Consider the following 20254-nt stretch of genomic DNA (forward strand, 5'->3'; position numbering starts at 1 on the left):
GAACTCCGCCGAATTAAAACTGGAGCCTTGAGGCGCCGTCCGCTGCCGCTTGATTTGAATTGGTCCACGAACGGCGTGTCCAAGGGAGCGCGCTGCTGGTGTGCGATCTGTGGTGACGCTGCAGCCGCGGGCTTATAGCCCACATCTCCCGTTTATTTAAAGGCCACCTTAATCCGATTCACGAATTTCCTTTACAGACTCCTTGTGGCTGTTTAAAAAAAACACTTTAGTGGAACTGGCATATCTGCCCCTCACCCGAAACTGCAGTCACACCTTGAGGCGAGATCGGCGCTTGTGCCAGCAGCTGGTTTATGTATTTGTGTTTTTTTGTTGCCAATTGCAATTATTTAATTTGCTAACTGCTGGAAATGCAGTAATATATTTATTTATGAGTTAATATTCCAGTCGTGTGTTTTCACGTGTCTTTAGTTACGTGTAATGTGGTAGGTTATTTGTAACATGTCATATTTAGTTCTAGAAGAGAATGTACTTAAACTGAGATTTACATTAAACAGACTCCGTATTTGAGAAGTTGCACATAATCGGCAAATGGGAGTTATTTCTGTGCAATTGAAGGTTATTTGAAGAAAGTACTGCACATATGGTATAATACGACTTAACTGTCAGTAACTAATTCAGTTATGTGCTGTATACCAATTCTAAGAGTTTGCTTTAAGCAGTTGTATGTCTGTAATGTAATGGGTTTGTCAAGTCACTGCTTCAATTTCAGAGCAATTCGGCATATGACTGATTTTAAGGCACGTGGCTGGCAGTAGAGGATCTATTTTCAAATGGAAGAATCTGATTATCCTTGCTGAGATCTTATGTGAGATTGCATTAGTTACTTGCAAGTATCTTTTAAAATATACCCCCCCCCCCCTCCCACACACACACACACACATTTTTATTTCTATCCTTTGTGCTGGGGCATGTTTCACCCAATTGGCTATACTGTATTTATCTGTGGTATACTCATCAGATGGGCATTACAGGTAGATCTGATTTGTTTCCTAACTCGTGGTGGTGGGCTGTTGTAGGTGGGCCTGATTCTTTCTTCATCTGATATCTGTATATGTATGCTTTGCACCAGTTGGTGCATGGTGATCAGTAGTGGGAATATTATTTCATGATGCATTTAAAAAAAAAAAAATCTCCTCCCGAAGCCAGTTGTACATATGAGATTATTTCACCTGACCTATTTCTGAAATTGGAAACTGTATGATTCAGTTCGTTGTTGAATTTACACTGACATGAAAAGGAGCTACCTTTTCAAATGCACGTTGAGGATTTGGTGTAGGTTGTTTGTAACTGGGATTGTGTAGAGAATTATTTTTCAGCCATGTCCTTTGTATTAAAAAATACATTTTGTTTTAGCTTGTTGGTGTCTTGGTGTTGGCTCAGAGTTCACTAGATAAATAGGGGTGAAGAAGGATTTTTGGCTCATTTTTCCAGAAAGAATGGCACAAAAGATTGGTGTGCAAAATCAAAGCACATGGTATTGGGGGTAATGTACTGACGTGGATCGAGAACCGGTTGGCAGACAGGAAGCAGAGAGTCGGGATAAACGGGTCCTTTTCAGAATGGCAGGCAGTGACCAGTGGAGTGCTGCAGGGCTCAGTGCTGGGACCCCAGCTCTTTACAATATACATTAATGATTTAGATGAAGGAATTGAGTGTAATATATCCAAGTTTGCAGATGACACTAAACTGGGTGGTGGTGTGAGCTGTGAGGAGGATGCTAAAAGGCTGCAAGGTGACTTGGAGGTTAGGTGAGTGGGCAAATGCATGGCAGATGAAGTATAATGTGGATAAATGTGAGGTTATCCATTTTTGGGGCAAAAACACCGCCAGAATATTATCTGAATGGTGGCAGATTAGGAAAAGTGGAGGTGCAATGAGACCTAGTTGTCATGGTTCATCAGTCATTGAAAGTTGGCATGCAGGCACAGCAGGCGGTGAAGAAGGCAAATGGTATGTTGGCCTTCATAGCTAGGGGATTAGCAGGGAGGTCTTATTGCAGTTGTACAGGGCCTTGGTGAGGCCTCACCTGGAATATTGTGTTCAGTTTTGGTCTTCTAATCTGAGGAAGGACGTTCTTGTTATTGGGGGAGTGCAGCGAAGCTTCACCAGACTGATTCCCGGGATGGCTTGTCTGACCTATGAGGAGAGACTGGATCAACTGGGCCTTTATTCACTGGAGTTTAGAAGGACGAGTGGGAATCTCACAGAAACTTATAAGATTCTGACGGGACTGGATAGGTTAGATGCGGGAAGAATGTTCCCGATGTTGGGGAAGTCCAGAACCAGGGGACACCGTCTTAGGATAAGGGGTAGGCCATTTAGGACTGAGATGAGGAGAAACTTCTTCGCTCAGAGAGTTGTTAACCTGTGGAATTCCCTGCCGCAGAGAGTTGTTTATGCGAGTTCATTGGATATATTGAAGAGGGAGTTCGATATGGCCCTTACGGCTAAAGAGATCAAGGGGTATGGAGAGAAAGCAGGAAAGGGGTATTGAGGGAATGATCAGCCATGATATTGAATGGTGGTGCAGGCTCGAAGGGCCGAATGGCCTACTCCTGCACCTATTTTCTACGTTTCTATCAGTTATATCTCATGATTCCAGGTATTTCACTTCCATTGCCCAAACCAGAAGCGTGTTCCATGTTGGTCACTCAAGGAAGAACTTCTTTACCAATACTAAATTTGCTGTTCACTAGTTTGAACTAATTGCCTTGGCTTACTCAGTTTAGTTTCAAGTAATTTCCCTAATCTACCTTTTTTCTATATTGTTTACAATCTAAATCTCTCTCACCTCTAGAAAAGTTAAATTTTTTCCAGTTACTCATAATTCAGTCCTTCTATGTTGGACTCTATGCTTATTTTTTAAACGGACTTCAGGGTCTGAATGTGTGTTTCATGTCACTGTGAACAAAAAGTTGTGGTCTGACACACTATTATATAGTTTGATGATATTGCCCTGACTCTGTTTTGCTTGTATAGTTTAACGTTCTATTTGCTTCGATTGTTGCTCCATGATATGTGGAGTGTTGACTCAATTAAAATGTCTCGAGGCTGTGTATAATTGACTCAAATGTTTTGATCCCTCAAATAAACCATGGCTATTTTTGAGGAACTGATATCCCAAGTGAACTGGAAATCTTATGACATGGTGCACGTAAACTGTATAAAGCATTTGATAAAGTTCTTCAGGAAAGGCTACTAGTTTAAGCACCGGGGTTTCAGAATAAAACTTGGGAATGTGTAAAAAAAATTGATTGACAGTTAATGGTTACAGCGGCTATGCTGGAGGGCGGGCAGGAGGCACTGAGTGGACTGACCCAGGGATCGGTGCTGCAACCTTACTGTTTCTAATTTAGAGTAGAGTTAGGTTCAGAAAATTAGTCAAAAGTTATCAAATTTGTACATGATACCAAACTCTTTCCCAAGCTGTCTCATCAGAATCAACTGCCTCTCCGAGTTTGGTATCATGTACAAATTTGATAACTTTTGACTAATTTTCTGAACCCAACTCTACTCTAAATTAGAAACAGTAAGGTTCCAGCACCGATCCCTGGGTCAGTCCACTCAGTGCCTCCTGCCTGCCCTCCAGCATAGCCGCTGTAACCATTAACTGTCAATCAATTTTTTTACACATTCCCAAGTTTTATTCTGAAACCCCAGTGCTTAAACTAGTAGCCTTTCCTGAAGAACTTTATCAAATGCTTTATACAGTTTACGTGCACCATGTCATAAGATTTCCAGTTCACTTGGGATATCAGTTCCTCAAAAATAGCCATGGTTTATTTGAGGGATCAAAACATTTGAGTCAATTATACACAGCCTCGAGACATTTTTAATTGAGTTCAACAAAATATCCAGATAGTTGGTCATCCATAATTTTCCCCTCTGAATCTTGGTATGCATAAATTATAGTTATTCCTGAATTCCATTTTTTACATGGTATTAAAGTAAGACAAATGGGTTTCTAGTTGCCTGTGTCTAACCACCCTTTCTGAAAATGCACTAACTATATAGTGTGATGTTAGCTGTTCGTTAAATGACTGAACTAGGTTTTACAGTTAGAATCTTGCCCTGGCAAAGGCCAGAGATAGGCTGCCAACTCTAAAACCAAAAGTTTGTTTCCATCAATGCAAAGACTTGCATCTGACCACCTACTGATCAAATGTGGAGTCATCTTGAATTCGGACTTTGTCTCCATACAGAGTACATTTATACATTGAACCAACAAGGAAGAGCGATGAATGTAAAAAAAAAAAAACTTTGAAGTTGTCAGATCAAGCATTTTTTGACTAAATTGTATTGTTCAAGGCATAATTAATATCTAGAATGCTAGCAGAAATTCTCTGGTCTATTTGACTGTTTTTGTGTATTTGGTTCATAATCATGTTATTCATATGAGTGACTACTTCAAGTGTAATTTTTCTAGTTATGGTTTATAAAGAATTGGTTAGCATACAAAACTGGTAATTGTTGACCATTACCAATGACTCTTTCTGGTGGAAAATAGTCACTGAGGGGTCGAATATCGTTCATTCCACTCTTTTATGCACAGTGTGCCGTATTGGGTAGGGTGCCTTGTCTGAAGCGAGGTATTGGGTCATTGATTTTTTTGAATAGGCAATAGTCCTGCATTTACAGATGTGGTTCCTGACTGACTGCAACATGTGCTATTTTCTCCAGTTTAAAAAGCAGACAAAGCAGCTGCTTTATTTCCACTATATAGTTCTTGATTTATATACTGTGAAATGAAAGTACACAATTACTAGGAAGGAAAGGACTGCTACAAAGCACTTTTCAAGACTTCGTGCTTGTAATTGTTTAATGTTAAAACTAAGGATGCCAAAGCATCCAATTCTGAACTTGAATGATTTTATATTTGAGACTTTGATAGATTCACTGATTCTTTGCGACTCGTGCGATTTTTGTATTGGGTACTTGGTTTTGTTAAATGTTAGATGGGCCAAAGTTGTACCTAACTCTTGCTTAACTATTGTATAGAAACTGCTGTAAAGTTGGAAATCAGTTTACCTCCTAGTAAACACACAACATCTGCTTGTTCCAGAGTAGTTTTGTATGTACAACATGATTGCAACATTTTTAGTTTTTGACCAGGAATTGTTCTGCTCCATATTGATGGATAGATGCCAGAATTGCTTTGATTTCAGATAGTGGGCCAAAAATTGCGGTTGGCAGGAATACGCACCTAGATAATGCCCCTCCTGCGAAAACTTGCGTTCTGATGCCAGGGACGCAGCCTTGCGGAAGTGTACTTGGAATCACGTGGGTCTGGTCTTCAAATCAGAAGACAGAATTTTGTAAAATAGAGTAAAAAGAGCTCCAACTTTTCGTGGTGAGCCCCACGATCCCAGGGAGTAATACAAACACATATAATGCACAATCCAATCTCCCAACCACTTGTTTCCTAGTACCGAAAATATTGGCCTGGAATATGCTGTTGGAATGACGGCAGACTGGCAGAGTCTGCCATCATTCCGCCTCTGAAGATATTTACATATTTCAGAAGGAAATCCTGTAATCAGATTTAATGCAATCCCAAAATCAAATTTAATAACAATTTACAGGATTGGAACTTAATTCCTAATTAGTTTCATTCCACCAACTTCACTATAAATTTAATTTTGCTGATAATTTTAGCGACATAATTAAAATTAAATTTTTGCATAAACCAGAAAAACACATTGGATATTATTAAACTATGATTTCCGAGATGAAAATGTTTAAAACATGCCTGAGGTATCCACTTGCGCTGATTCAAACAGACCCTGTGCCTGTTTGCATCAATCATAATAGTTCCATACACAATTGTTGGTTCTTTGTCAGCTGTCTGTCATGTGTCATAATCTTTATAAACATCAAGAAGGTTTAGAAAATGTCTTGGGCTGGATTTATACTGCACATTATGTTTGGAAATGCTTGTTAGTCTGAATAATTCAGACTATCAGTTTTGTGTTAATATACATTCAAAATTATATTTGCTGATGCAGAAGTGTCAGTCTAAATGCAGTCTTAAATCCTTTTGTGCTTATTGTTTGACTTCACACTAACTCCTCTCTTACAACTTTGTTCTAAATTTTTCTTTTAAATATGGGAGGGGTGCGGTGGAAGATATTACACTTCTCTTGCTTCTGGTAATTGATTTGAACTAATATCCCATTTATGTTTTGGCACTGTCACATGGACATTCAAATTAATTCACGTTCCCTTTTTAAAGTTGAAGTATCATACAGGAGACTAGCTTTGAGGCTTTTGTTGTTGTTACTCTTGGCTCAGCTGTGAAATTTGCTTAGTCTTTGCTTGGTACCTCAACCATGTGGCATACTGAGATTGGAGTTGATATTTTCATCTAGAGGTCCCTTTCTGTCCAGTGGTTGACTCCTGCATTTCTGTGTGCATGTGTGTTATGATTTATATGTGCTTGGGTATTAGAATATATTGACTAGGCTCCATTTTGATAATTTTTGCTGGTCAGTCTACAATTCAGTATTAACCTTTTTGCTATATCGTTGTTATATTTTGTTCCAAATTTATTTATTTTTTGTTGAGAAGATTGAATTTTCTGTAATCAGTAGCAGAAACCTTCTGTCCATCTATGTTGTCAGATTTATATTTCCTGTTATGCAGGTAAGACTTGGGTTTAATTTCTATAAGAATTTCATTCATCTAAGTAGTAACTTGAAAATTATATTTTTATCACCCATTGATTCCATGATATTGGAATAAGAAATTGAAACAGTCCAAGAATTGTCCTGCATTTGAATGGTGACATAGTGGTTATATTATTGGACCAGTAATCCAGAGGCCTGGACTTATGATCCAGAGATGGGAGTTTAAATTCCACCCCCCCCCCCCCCTTAAATTCAGTTAATTAAATACATCGAGAATAAAAAGCTAATACCAGTAATAGTGACCATGAAACTACTGGATCTAATGTCCTTGTTAGGGAAAGAAATCTACCTTCCTTACCTGGTCTGGTGACTACAGACCCACAGCAATGTGCTTGACTCTTAACTGCCCTCTGAAATGGCCTAGCAAGCCACTTGGTTGTACCAAACCGCTGCAAAAAAAAGATAAAACCAGACGGACCATTCGGCATTGTGCTTCGGACACGACAAAAAACCCATCTAGCCCACTTGACCCTGAAAAGTCCTCTTCATGAATGTTTGGGGGCTTGTGCCAAAATTGGGGATGCTGCCCCACAGACTAGTCAAGCAACAGCCTGACTACAGTCATACTCACAGAATTGTACCTTTCAGCCATCGTCCGAGACTGCTTCTCATCATCCCTGGGTATGTCCTGTCCCACCAGCAAGACAGACCCACCAGAGGTTGTAACACAATGGTATACAGTCGGGAGGGAGTGGCCCTGGGAGTCCTCAACATTGACTCCAGACCCCATGGCTTCAGGTCAAGCATGGGCATGGAAACCTCCTGCATCACTCAGCTGATGAATCGGTACTCCATGTTGAACACCACTTGGAATAATTACTGAAGACAGCAAGGGAACAGAATGTCCATCACCAGAGTTCCTCGGTAGCATCACTACTTACTGGGCTGACCGAGTACTGAAGGACCTAGCAGCCAGACTGGGCCTGCAGCAGGTGGTGAGAGAACCAACATGAGCTTGACCTCTTCCGCACCAATCTACATGCATCTGTCCATGACTGCATTGGTAGCAGTAACCACTGCACAGTCTTTATGGAGACAAAGACCCATCTTCACGTCGAGGACACCCTCCATCGTGTTGTGTGGCACTACCATCGTGCTAAATGGAACAGATTCAGAACAGATCTAGCCGCTCAAAACTGGGCATCCAGGAGGTGCTGTTGGCCAGCAGAATTGTATTCCACCACAATTTGTCACCTCCTGGCCTGGCATATTCCTCACTACCATTACCATCAAGCCAGGGGATGAACCCTGCTCCAACGAGGAGTGTAGAAATTCATGCCAGGAGCAGCACCAAGCATACCTAACAATGTGGTGCCAACCTGGGGAAGCTGCAACATACAACTACATGCATGCTATAGACCGAGCTAAGCAATCCCACAATCAGTGGATCAGATCAAAGCTCTGCAGTCCTGCCACATCGAGTCGTAAATGACAGTAGACAATTGTTCACTAACTAATGGGAGGAGGAGGCTCCATCAACATTCCCATCTTCAATGATGGAGCCCAAAACATGAAAGACCAGCCTGAAGCATTTGCAACTGTCTTTAACTAGAAGTGCCGAGTGGATAATGCACCTTGGCCTCCTTCACCATCAGAGAAGCCAGTCTTCAGCCAATTAGATTTAATCCACATGATATCGAGAAACAGCTGAGCACATTGGATACAGCAAAGGCTATGGGCCCTGACAACATCCTGGCTGTCGTGCTGATGACTTGTGCTTCAGAGCTAGCCGCGTTTCTCACCAAGCTGTTCCAGCACAGCTACAACACTGGCATCTACCCGACAATGTGGAAACTTGCCCAGGTATGTCCTGTCCACAAAGCAGGACAAATCCAATCTGGCCAATTACTGCCCCATCAGTCTACTCCATCAACAAAGTGATGGAAGATGCTGTCAACCGTGCTATCAAGCAGCACTTGCTCAGCGATGCTCAATTTGGGTTCAGCCAGCATCGCTCGGGTCCGGACCTCATTGGTCCAAACATGGACAAAAGAGCTGAATTCCAGAGATGAGGTGAGAGTGATTGCCCTTGACAGCAAAGCAGCATTTGACCAAGTGTGACATCGAGGAGCCCAAGTAAAATTGAAGTCAGTGGGGAATTGAGAGGTGGTGGGGAACTCTCCAGTGGCACAAAGGAAGATAGTTGTGGTTGTTGGAGGCCAATCATCTCCGCCTTAGGGCATCGCTGCAGGGGCTCCTCCATATCCTCGGCCCAACTATCTTCAGCTGCTTCATCAATGACCTCCCCTCCATCGTAAGGTCAGATGTGGGGATGCTCGTTGATGCAGTTCCATTCTCAACTCCTCAGTTAATGAAGCAGTCCATGTCCGCATGCAGCAAGACCTGGGCGACATTCAGGTGTATGCTGATAAGTGGCAAGTAAATTTTGCACCACAGAAGTGCCAGGCAATGACCATCTCCAACAAAAGAGAGTGCAACCATGGCCATTTGACATTCAACAGCATTATCTCCGAATCCTCACCATTGACCAGAAACCTAACTGGACCAGCCACACACATACTGTGGCTACAAGAGTAGGTCAGAGGCTGGGTATTTGAGGTGAATGTCTCGCCACCCAAAAGCCTTTCCACTATCTACAAGGCACAAGCTGTAGATTGCAGGAAGATATCAATGAACTGGTCAGTTGGGCAGAAAAGTGGAAAATGGAAATCAGTCCAGAGAAGTGTGAGATAATGCATTTGGGGAGGTGCAACAAGGCAAGGGGATGCACATTAAATGATAGGACACTGAGAAGTGTGGAAGAACAGAGGGATCTTGGAGTCCATGTCCACAGATCCCTGAAGGTAACAGGCCAGGTAGATAAGGTGGTTAAGAAGGCATACGGAATACTTGCCTTTATTAGCCGAGGCACAGAATACAAGAGCAGGGAGGTTATGCTTGAATTGTACAAAACGCGAGTTGGGCCACAGCTACAGTACTGTGTGAAGTTCTGGTCACCACATTACAGGAAGGATGTGATTGCTCTTGAGGGTATAGAGGAGATTTACGAGGCTGTTGCCTGGACTGGAGAATTTTAGCTATGAGTAAAAATTGGATTGGCTGTGTTTGTTTATTTTCTTTGGGACAGAGGAGGCTGAGGGTAGACCTTGAGGTGTATATAAAATTGAAAGGCCTAGATAGAATGGATAGGAAGGAACTATTTCCCTTTAGCAGAGGGGTCAATGACCAGGGGGCATAGATTTAAAGTAATTCGTAGGAGGTTTAGAGGGAATTTAAGGGAAATCGCTTCACGCAGAGGATTGTGGGGGGGCTCTGGAACTCACTGCCTGAAAGGGTGGTTGAGGCAGAAACCCTCACCACATTTAAAAAGTACTTGGATGTGTATTTGGAAGTGCCGTAACCTACAGGGCTACGGACCAGGAGCTGGAAAGTGGGATTAGGCTGGATAGCTCTTTGTCGGCCGAACTAGCGTCCTTCTGTGCTGTCAATTTCTATGATTCTATGAAGTCTGGAGTGTGATGGAATATTCTCCACTTGCCTGGATAAGTGCAGTTCCAACAACACGCAAGAAGCTCAATACCATCCAGGACAAAGCAGCCCGCTTGATTGGTACCCCATCCAACACCTTCAAACTTTCACTCCCTCCACCACCAACACACCACTGTGGCTGCAGTGTGTACCATCTAAAAGATGCACTGCAGCAACTTCGACAGCACCTCCCAAACCCATGACCTGTACCACCTAGAAGGACATGGGAACACCATCACCATCCTGATTACGATATATATCTCTCCGTTCCATCATCGCTGGGTCAAGATCCTGGAACTGCATCCCAAACAGCACTGTAGGAGTACCTTCACAACACTGACTGCAGCGGTTCAAGTAGGTGGCTCACCCCTACATTCGAGTGCAATTAGAGATGGGTAATAAATTCTAGCCTTTCCAGCGATGCCCACATCCAAATAATTTTTTTATACAAAGCAAGTTTGTAACATTTTGGACAAATCCAGCGAAATCCTTTTTTTAAAAAAAAGCCATGCAGATTATGTCATCAGAACATTTCTGTTACGTAAACAAATTTTTTTTATATATAATGCTTTCAACAATAGTTGCGATCAGAAAACCCATTTGTCCTTTCTGGTGGTTGATGTTTCCAATTCAAAAAACAAAGAATCCACTTGTAAGTTTTGTGTGGACTGTTAGTTACTGCACGTGGTCTGTGTCATTTGGAAAAAAAATGCAATGAAGAAACCTAAAAATGAAGATGTAGTCGATTTTGTCGGGAGCTCTACAGACAAGTACCAATAGATCCTTGTTCTAAACTGAAATTGGAAACTAGGCATGTGGTTAATGAAACCTTGAACAATAAGCATGGTACTGCATGTACTGGGGTGAACAGTTTCTGCTACCTGGCTTTGTAGATTATTCCAAGTAATTTATTTTTTGAAAATTTTTTTTAAAACCGCTTGCATTTATGTTCTTTGATTTGGCTTTTTCATTATGCTTTCACCTAATTTATGTTTTACCTTATCCTTACAATTTGATTTATATACTTGCATTTGTTAGACTTCACATTGTGATATATGGTAATTATGTAATGATTAATTATCTGAACTGCAACTACAGAACAATTTGGTGTTGAACTGCCGAGATGGTGCATGGCAGTACATGGGGAAATGTACACTGAGGAAGAGAAATGTGCTGGAGACATGGAGAGAGAGACGTAAAGAAAAAAATTGATAGAAAGGAGAGACTTTTATAGATGGGGAAAATTAGGATAACGTACCAAAACAGGAATAAGAGTAATTATGGGAGTAAGAGTAAGGGTGTTAAATTGTATAAAACCTAAAAAAGGGCACAGGGATCGTGGTGCCCAGTCATTGCACTGCAGATAGCACAGTAAATTCATGGTGTCTGTAATTTTGCATGATTTCTGCATGCAGCCAGCACTAAGTGCACTGCTCATTGGCTGCACGAATCAGCAGGGGGCCTGATATCGTGGGTGGCTGGCGATACTTAAAGGCAACCTGCACCTCTTAAAGGGGAGGTGGATTGTTGCTACCAGACATGATGCAAGTCATTTGTGAACTGAATTGTGCTGTAAAATAGAAGAATGGCTGACCATGCGAGAGAGCGTGCACCAAGGCTTTCCGATAATTCACTGAAGGCCTTGGTTGAAGAGGTAGAAAGGAGAGGAGATGTCCTGTATCTGCAGGGGGGCAGGAGGCCCTCCAGGCACATGCTTTGCAGGCAGTGGGAAAACATGGCAGCGGAGATCAATGCCAGGAGTGTTGCAGGAAGACGTTTAATGATCTCACAGGAGTTGTCAAGGTCAATGAGTCTTTATCTTCAAATGTGATATCCTACCAACTGCACCACGAGCCTCACCATTGCTCAAATCACTGCTTCCCTCCCCATCACCCATTCACCAAAATCTCTAGCAATCAGGACATAACTCTACCATTAATGTTTTACCTCACCCTCACACGCTTAGCACTGTTGCATGCAAGCCTTACACCCACATCTCCCAGCTCGGGCAGCTATGACCACACTTACTGACCCACTTCCCTCTTGCAGGAGAAACTAGCGTGTAATAGGAGGCAGAAGGATTTAACTGGAGGGGGGGAAAACAAGTGTGTGTGCGTATTTTAATACCCAGGGAGAACATGGGAAGGGGCATCGCTGTGGCCACTGGCAAGGCTGAAGCAATTGATGATGAGGATATCTATATGGGAAGCCTGCAATTTGGGATCCTTGGCTTTATAAATGAAGACAGACTTCAATGAGCCAATTCACTAAATATATTCAAAAAGGAGTTAGATGAAGTCCTTACTACTCGGGGGATCAAGGGGTATGGGGAGAAAGCAGGAATGGGGTACTGAAGTTACATGTTCAGCCATGAACTCATCGAATGGCGGTGCAGGCTCGAAGGGCCGAATGGCCTACTCCTGCACCTATTTTCTATGTTTCTATGTTTAAAAGCAACAAAGTTATGCTAAACCTTCACAAAATGCTGGTTAGGCCCCAGCTGGATTATTGTGGCCATTTCTGGGCAACACATGTTCAAGTAAAAGGACAAAACATTAACATGACTATGCACTGAGTCAGTGGAGGGATGTCGAGACCTTAGACAGAGTGCAGAGAAGATTTAGTGGAATGGTGCCAGGGATGTGAGACGAGGTGGTTCTACTTGGAGCAGAGATGGTTAAGGGGAGATATGATAGAGATGTTCAAAACCATGAAGGATTTTGATAGAGTAAATAAGTAGAAATTGTTTCCAGTGGCAGAAGGGTCAGTAACCAGAGGACACAGATTTAAGATAATTGGCAAAGGAACCAGACGACATGAGGAAAACATTTTTTACGCAGCATGTTATGATCTGGAATGCAATGCCCAGGGTGGTGGAAGCATATTCGATAATAACTTTAAAAAAAGAATTGGATAAATACTTGAAAGGGGAATGGTACTAATTGGATAGCTCTTTCAAAGAGCAGGCGCAATGGGCCAAATGGTCTCGTGCTGCATGATTCTATGATAGTTTGGACCCATAGGTCAAAACTAAGAGACCTTTTACCTAGAGGAAATCAGAGAAGTTGTTCTAAGATGGAAACCAATTAGAAAGGCAAACGAATGGCGGAGGATAGGGACTGGTTGGACTGCTATTCAAGGAAAAAGCTGAGTGCCCAGACACTATCCTGGTAAGGGATGGAAGGAGGAACAAGAACAGGAGTAGGCTATTCAGCCTACTCCTGCGCTTGATTCTCTTCCCACTCCAGGGACTGAGTACACAAATCTAGGCTGACACTCCTAGTGCTGTACTGAGGGAGCGCTGCATTGACAGAGGTGCTGTCTTTTGGATAAGACGTTGAACCGAGTTGAATAAGTCTGTTTTCAAGTGGGCATAATATCCCAAGGCACTATCGAAGAAGAGCAGGAGAGTTCTCCCTGGTGTGCTGGCCAATATTTATCCCTCAATCAATATTAAAACAGATTATCTGATCATCACACTGCTGTTTGTGGGAGCTTGCTGTGTGCAAATTGGCTGCCTCTTTTCCTGCATTACAACCGTGACAGTTCAAAAAATACTTAATTGACTGTAAAGCGCTTTGGGATGTCCGATGGTCGTGAAAGGTGCTATATAAATGCAAGTGTAACTCCCTCCCTCAGAGTGCAGTGGCATCTGCAATTTACCAATCCATAGGCACAATTCCCAAATGTAGAGAGCTTTGGAAAATTATGACTAATGTGTCTGCAAGTTCCTTACCTATTTTAATATCCTGGGGTGGAAAATGTCAAGTCCTGGAGATTTGTCTATCTTGAGGCTCATTTTATTTTTTCCATTATAAGAGCATAAGAAATAGAAGCGGGAATAGGCCATTTGGCCCCTTGAGCCTGCTCTGCCATTCAATAAGATCTTGGCTGATCTATTTCGATTGTACTATCCCCATATCCCTTGATTCCTTGAAGATCCAAAAATCTATCGATCTCTGTCTTGAATATACTCAACGACTGAGAATTCCAAAGATTCACCACCCTCTGAGTGAAGAAGTTTCTCCTCATCTCAGTCATAAATGGACAACCAATTATTCTGACAGTGACACCCCTAGCTGTAGACTCCCCAGCCAGAGGAAACGTCCTCCCTGCATCTACCCTGTCAAGTCACTGTCATTTTCTTATTTGTATTAAATCCACTAAGTTCCTCCCTTGACTTAGTTTTCGGTTCTCTTGTACTGCTGGTATGTTGTCCTTTTTCTGCACTATGAAAATGTATACTAAGTTTTCTTGACAAGTCTGGCATTTCCTTATTGTCCATTCTAGTCTCGCCTACATCTGTCTTTAATGGGCCCACATTCCCCTTTCCAACACTCTTTCTTTATATTTATAAACACTTTTGCTTTGAAAACCTTTCCCAGCTGTTTTCATATTTTTTGCAGCTCTTACTACTTTCTTTGTATCCCTTTGTTCCATTTTATAGCGCTCTGTTCTCTGGATTTCCACTTCTCCTTGCATTTGTGCAAGACTTTTTTTAAGCTTGATACTATCTTTTATCTTTTTGCACAGCTCAAATGTTAAAATATGTTGGTTAAGAATGCTGCTCAATTTGAGCTATTTCTCGCGAATCTCCTTGAGCTGTATAATTGGAGATCCACTTGGTTAGATTTCAAAACCAACTATTAGTTTTAAAGGCCCCAATTTTGGCTGAGCCAGTTTTTCGGTGCACTTACCGGAGTTGCGCCGCTTATCTGCACTGAAAAATTTTGTTGCCACTTTGGCCGCTGTCTGGCCTCTTCACTGCAGTCGTGCAGTGTAGCCAGTCGAGTCGGGGGTGGAGCCAGCGTTCTGTGCTGGAACATCTGCACATGTGCAGTGGAGTCTACTGGTGATGTCCGTGCATGAGCAGTAGTGCTGCGAGTCTGCAATAACAGTAGGGGTGTCTCAGTTTCAGAGCGTGGTGATGGGCTCCTTCAGGTAAAGTTCTCTGCATTTATTCTGCCTCCTTTGTTGGGCTAGGGGCGGGCAGAGAAGAGCTATGAGGTTGATCTTTAGTGTCAGGGGTCTGAGTTGTGAGGAAACACTTAAACAGGCTTTTCAACTTGGTGGTGATCTTAGCGAGATACAAGGTTATAAATAATAGAAAATGTAAATCCAGAATATTACTTTAAATAAATTGGAAACATAAGATGAGGGGAGATGGGTTCAAACTGAAAAGATAACTTTTTGGCTGCGATCAAAGTTCTTTGCACAGTGTGTGATCAACACTTGGAATTGGACTCCCAGGCAGAATGGTGGAGGTGGAAAGTCTGGCTGATAGAATCAGTTCTCCTGGCCAAGTGGCCTCCCGCATGCCAGCCCTCTGCCTTCCCATGCTGAGTTTGAAGATGAAGGTAGGACTTGCTTCAATTTTTTTATTTCTTATTGAATTCTTAGTACGTTTTGTTTGCAAGGCTTGGTGGCTTAGGTGCAGGCAGATTCTCTCAGCTTCCTGCCCCAATCCCAGGCCGAATGGCCTCCGATGTACCTACCTGCACCGATTTCTTTAACTCTCCGCAAGGATTTTCTGAAGTGACAACATAAGTAGAAATGGAGTAACTATTAGCTGGCCAAAGTTGCCTAAATGGGCAGAACTGGCGTAGGTGGCTGGTAATGCCCCCTTTTTGAGAAAAAAAAATCGTAACTGACTCAGTTACTCAGTTGGTGCAAATTGATTGGGGAAAATAGGGATTTTTTAAGTTCGCCAGAAAAACCAAGTTACTCCCAAAAAATCAGAGCAACTCCTGGCCAAAATTGAGCCCAAAGTGAGGTTTGGCCCAAAATCCTCCTGGGATACAAATTGTATTCTCCAGAAAGCATCAATAATACTATACCATTTTCATAATGGTATTAATTCATATTTCTTTTCCATTTCTAGTAGCTCAAATCTAGACCCTCTACTTGAAGGCATGATTGCTCTAATGAACTCAACTACTTCAGGTCATGTGAAGTATAATTCACATGGACATTTGAATAAGTTAAAGGTTAAAATAGATTAGATTTCCTGAATTACGGGATGAATGCACTTCTTTGAACTTGTTCTTTTGACTATAGTATATTTTACAGCTTTACAAGATAGGATTTCAAATTCTGTTTGCACATGTCACAGTCTATAATGCTTCATAAGACCGTGGTGTACATCCATATGAAACTTGTTAGGATGACCCAATGTGGTGGTGTGCCTGTCCTTCATTTCTCATGATGTCTTTGTCAGTTCCAGTTTAGTTGATCCCTTAGTCAGAATACCTCCCCTCTTATTTTTAATTGCATACTTGATCTTTTGTATAGTGCTCTTCAGTTGGTTGTATATATTTCAACAATTGTATCTATTTTTGTCCGAGCAATTGGTCCATTTTTAGGCCAACCTACTTATTATTGAAACATTTCTATTCCCCCCCCCCCCCCCCCCCCCCCAACTAAAAGATACGCATTCTCATCGAATTCCTTCCTTCTATAACTTCTACTAGTGTTCTTGCCCATCAGACAATGTCCTTTGTCAACATGACAGAACACGACAACATAAGAATCAGAAGCAGGAGTAGGCCATTCTGTCCCTTGAGCCTGCTCTGCCATTCAATAACATCATGGCTGATCTTCTACCTCAACTCCACTTTCCTGCACTATCCCCATATCCCTTGATTCCCTTAATATCCAAAAATGTATCGATCTCTGACACGCCGGGAGATCGAGGCCCTGATAAAAGGGTGCGGGGAGTCGGAGGAGCAACACATGCCGGGAGATAGAGGCCGAAAGTAAAACAGAAGTAAAAAGAAATGTAAGTGTGACATCACAGCCAAGCAGGTAAGTGATTGGTGAGTATTCTTTTTTTCTTTATCTTTTTTCCTTTTCTTATCAGTAAGAAACCTTTCGGCATTGTTGCCAAATTAAATTAAGTTAAGGGTTAAGTCATGGCAGGAGAGCCCAGACCCGTGTCGTGCTGCTCCTGTGCTATGTGGGAAATCAGGGACACTGGAAGTGTCCCTGACTACTAAGAGTGCGGGAAGTGTATCTATCCTGCTGTAGCTCCTGTCCAACCGCATGATGGCACTGGAGCTGCGCATGGATTCACTCTGGAGCATCTGCGATGTTCAGGATGTTGTGAATAGCACGTTTAGTGAGTTGGTCACACCGCAGGTAAAGGTTACAAAGGCAGAGCAGGAGTAGGAAGGTAGTGCAAGGGTCCCCTGCGGTCATCTTCCTCCAAAACAGATATACTGCTTTTGCTACTGTTGGGGAGATGGCTCATCAGGGGGAGGCAGCATCAGCCAAGTTCATGGCACCATGGGTGGCTCTGCTGCACAGGAGGCCAGGAAAAAGTGGGAGAGGTATAGTGGTAGGGGATTCTATTGTAAGGGGAAGATAGGTGTTTCTGCGGCCGCAATCGAGACTCAAGGATGGTATGTTGCCTCCCTGGTGCAAGGGTCAAGGATGTCTCAGAGCGGCTGCAGGGCATTTTGGAGGGGGAGGGTGAACAGCCAGTTGTCGTGGTGCATATAGGTACCAACGATATAGGTCAAAAAACGGGATGAGGTCCTACAGGCTGAATTTAGGGAGCTAGGAGTTAAATTTAAGAAGTAGGACCTCAAAGGTAGCAATCTCAGGATTGCTACCAATGCCACGTGATAGTCAGAGTAGAAATAGCAGGATAGTTTAAGATGAAACATGGCTTGAGGAATGGTGCAAGAGGGAGGGATTCAAATTCCTGGTCATTGGAACCGGTTCTGGGGGAAGGTGGGACCAGTACAAACTGGACGATCTACACCTGGGTAGGACCGGAACCGATGTCCTAGGGGGAGTGTTTGCTAGTGCTTTGGGGGAGGATTTAAACTAATATGGCAGGGGGATGGGAATCTATGCAGGGAGACAGAGGGAAGTAAAATGGGGGCAGAAGCAAAAGGTAGAAAGGAGATAGGGAAATCAAAGGCAAAAATCAAAAAGGGCCACATTACAACATAATTCTAAAAGGACAAAGTGTTTAAAAAAAGCAAGCCTGAAGGCTCTGTGTCTCAATGCAAGGAGCATTCGTAATAAGATGGATGAATTCACTGCGCAGATAGCTGTTAACGGATATGATGTTATTGGAATTATGGAAACATGGCTCCAGATTGACCAAGGCTGGGAACTCAACATCCAGGAGTATTCGATATTCAGGAAGGATAGACAGAAAGGAAAAGGAGATGGGGTAGCCTTGCTGGCAAAAGAGGAAATTAACGCAATAGTAAGGAAGGACATTAGCTTGGATGATGTGGAATCTGTATGGGTAGAGCTGCGGAACACCAAAGAGCAGCAAATGCTAGTGAGAGTTGTGTACAGACCACCAAACAGTAGTAGTGAAGTTGGGGATGGCATCAAACAAGAAATTAGGGATGCGTGCTATAAGGTATAGCAGTTGTCATGTGTGACTTTAATCTACATATAGATTGGGCTAACCAAACTGGTAGCAATACGGTGGAGGAGGATTTCCTGGAGTGTATTAGGGATGGTTTTCTCGACCAAGATGTTGAGGAACCAACCAGGGAGCTGGCCATCATAGACTGTGTAATGAGAAAGGACTAATTAGCAATCTTGTTGTGCGAGACCCCTTGGGGAAGAGTGACCATAACATGGTAGAATTCTTTATTAGGATGGAGAGTAACAGTTAATTCAGAAACTAGAGTCCTGAACTTAAGGAAAGGTAACTTTGATGGTTTGAGGCGTGAATTGACTAGAGTAGACTGGCAAATGATACTTAAGGGTTGACGGTGGATAGGCAATGGCAAACATTTAAAGATCACATGGATGAACTTCAGCAATTGTACATCCCTGTCTGGAGTAAAAATATAATGGGGAAGGTGGCTCAACTGTGGCTAACAAGGGAAATTAAGGATAGTGTTAAATCCAAGGAAAAGGCATATAAATTGGCCAGAAAATGCAGCAAACCTTAGGACTGGGAGAAATTTAGAATTCAGCAGAGGAGGATAAAGGGGTTAATTAGGAGGGTGGAAATAGAGTATGAGAGTAAGCTTGCAGGGAATATAAAAACTGATTGCAAAAGCTTCTATAGATATGTGAAGAGAAAAAGATTAGTGAAGACAAATGTAGATCCCTTGCAGTCAGAATCAGGTGAATTTATAATGGGGAACAAAGATGGCAGACCAATTGAACAAATACTTTGGATCTGTCTTGACTAAGGAAGACACAAATAACCTTCCGGAAATACTAGGGGACCGAGGGTCTAGCAAGAGGGAGGAACTGAAAGAAATCTTTGTCAGTCAGGAAATTGTGTTAGGGAAATTGATGGGATTGAAGGCCGATAAAGCCCCAGGGCCTGAGAATCTGCATCCCAGAGTACACAAGAAAGTGGCCCTAGAAATAGTGGATGCATTGGTGGTCATTTTCCAACATTCTATAGACACTGGATCAGTTCCTGTGGACTGGAGGGTAGCTAATGTAACCCCACTTTTTTAAAAAAAAAAAGGAGGGAGAGAGAAAACAGGGAATTATAGTCTGACATCGGTAGTGGGGAAAATGTTGGAATCAATTATTAATGAAATAGCAGCGCATTTGGAAAGCAGTGACCGGATCAGTTCAAGTCAGCATGGATTTATGAAAGGGAAATCATGCTTGACAAATCTTATCGACTTTTTTGAGGATGTAACGTAGAGTGGACAAGGGAGAACCGGTGGATGTGGTGTATTTGGACTTTCAAAAGGCTTTTGACAAGGTCCCACACAAGAGATTAGTGTGCAAAATTAAAGCACATGATATTGGAGGTAATGTATTTACGTGGATAGAGAACTGGTTGACACTCAGGAAGCAAAGAGTAGGAATAAACGGGTCCTTTTCAGAATGGCAGGCAGTGACTAGTGGGGTACTGCAAGGTTCAGTGTATATATATATATGATTTAGACGAAAGAATTGAATGTAATATCTGAGTTTGCAGATGACACTAAGCTGGGTGGCAGTGTGAGCTATGAGGAGGATGCCAAGAGGCTGCAGGGTGACTTGGACAGGTTAGGTGAGTGGGCAAATGCATGGCAGATGCAGTATAATGTAAATAAATGTGAGGTTATCCA

The 20254-nt window shown here is 42.4% G+C and overlaps 1 protein-coding gene across 2 annotated transcripts in view; it reads left to right on the top strand.

The window, feature by feature from the left end:
• The window catches only part of LOC139273964 (tumor protein D52-like), a 375101-nt gene that overhangs the window by 258 nt on the left and 354589 nt on the right, over positions 1-20254 (top strand). The window lies entirely within an intron of this gene.

The sequence above is a fragment of the Pristiophorus japonicus genome, chromosome 1 (assembly GCF_044704955.1).
Source record: "Pristiophorus japonicus isolate sPriJap1 chromosome 1, sPriJap1.hap1, whole genome shotgun sequence".
NCBI classification, from domain to species: Eukaryota; Metazoa; Chordata; class Chondrichthyes; family Pristiophoridae; genus Pristiophorus; species Pristiophorus japonicus.